Below are 1516 nucleotides of genomic sequence, written 5' to 3'. Positions count from 1 at the left end.
TAACATGGCACAGGGTCTCGGCTGGCTGGCACCGAGGGCTGCCAAAAGATGCCACTGGATCACTGGCACAAATATGTCTCAGGCTCGGCGTGACCTCTGCGTCGGTGCTTGATCGTGAGTGCGTTGGTTCGGGGTGTTCGAGTGTGTTTACAGGTGTTTTCTTATGTTTGTGCGTGTATTTGGTTGTGAGTTTGTGTGTGGTAACGTGAACAAGAATCCTGGGGTGATTGAGTTTTCGGTGTCTCTGTGTAAAGGAGATGCTGGTGTGTGGTTGTATATAATTTGGTTTTGTACAATGAATCTCGGAGATTGCTGTGCGTTACTTTTTACAGTTCCTTCGTTGCATTTGTTCTTGCCGGTAGTCCTGTGCCTAGTTTGCCGATGCGTCTCTGTGAGTGCACATTGCACAGGTAAGAATGCTCTCAATATTTGACTGCGACTGTGGCCTCAATATCGCATATCTTGGCAGATGTTGCCATTGAAATCCGTGTTTCTTTCGAGAGTGAGTGTGTCTTGGGCGTAAACAGCTTATTTTCAGTTTCAGAATGAATTGTTGCAGTGCAAGGCGATCTCAAGTTGATTAGCTAGTGTACTTGTGGCTGAAATCTTTGTTTGCCTCCGTGGAAAGTCCTCTGATATAAACCGCGATGCATCTGTTTATCACGCTGCCCGTGTAAAGAAACTGGCTTTTACTGCCTTGAATGTGATAACGTTTCGGTTTCGTTGTCTCTCTGCTTGCAAAGCTAACCCACTGATATGTTTATTAGTAACCATACCCTTATTTTTTCATTAAGCAACGTTTATTCTATTCTTAAAGGATCTTGGTATTCGATAGTTTTTTTCATCTGAAAGGTAACCTTTACATTTTTATCATGTAAAACCTTAGGCTTTACTGTTCTTTCGCTAGACTGCCAACAAATGATGTTGAAAATGTAAATACTTTTGGTTTGCCCAATTATTTTTCTTTTTATGCGCCCTACCGGTTACCCTCTTAACATATGCTTATCTTCTGAAAAAGAAAATTGATAACATTTGATATTTTTCCCTGGTAGTATACTGACTTTGTATGAAATCGTGTGTAGGTTTAGGGTAAGGCTAAAGGAAGCCATCACACGGGCACACGTATTTTCGTAAGGGGGAGGACGAGCTCAGCGCAGGTGTGGTTATACCGTATCCCAAGGAGATCTCGAGTCATCTGGAGGAAAATCGGGTGGCACAATTCCTCTAATCATTACATCTTGTGGACCGGAGGTGACTTGAACTTTGACCCTCCCCTCCTGTGACTGTTGACTCTCACTTCCGACCACGCCGGACCTCACTCTTCCATTTGCGACAGAAGAGGCTCCTCGGGACGGCGAGAGTAGACGTAAGGGTGAAAGGGAGAAAAGGGCAGGAAGGTGTGTAGGCAGCAGAGGGGGGCGGCGTTCCCCTCTGGCGCGGAGCCAGGTCGACGACCCGCGGCGGCCCAGTGCCTCTGTCCCGACCCGGCACTTGACACACATCTCACTTCCGGTCC

The sequence above is a fragment of the Penaeus monodon genome, chromosome 21 (assembly GCF_015228065.2).
Source record: "Penaeus monodon isolate SGIC_2016 chromosome 21, NSTDA_Pmon_1, whole genome shotgun sequence".
Lineage (NCBI taxonomy): Eukaryota > Metazoa > Arthropoda > Malacostraca > Decapoda > Penaeidae > Penaeus > Penaeus monodon.
This window is presented reverse-complemented; position numbering follows the sequence as displayed.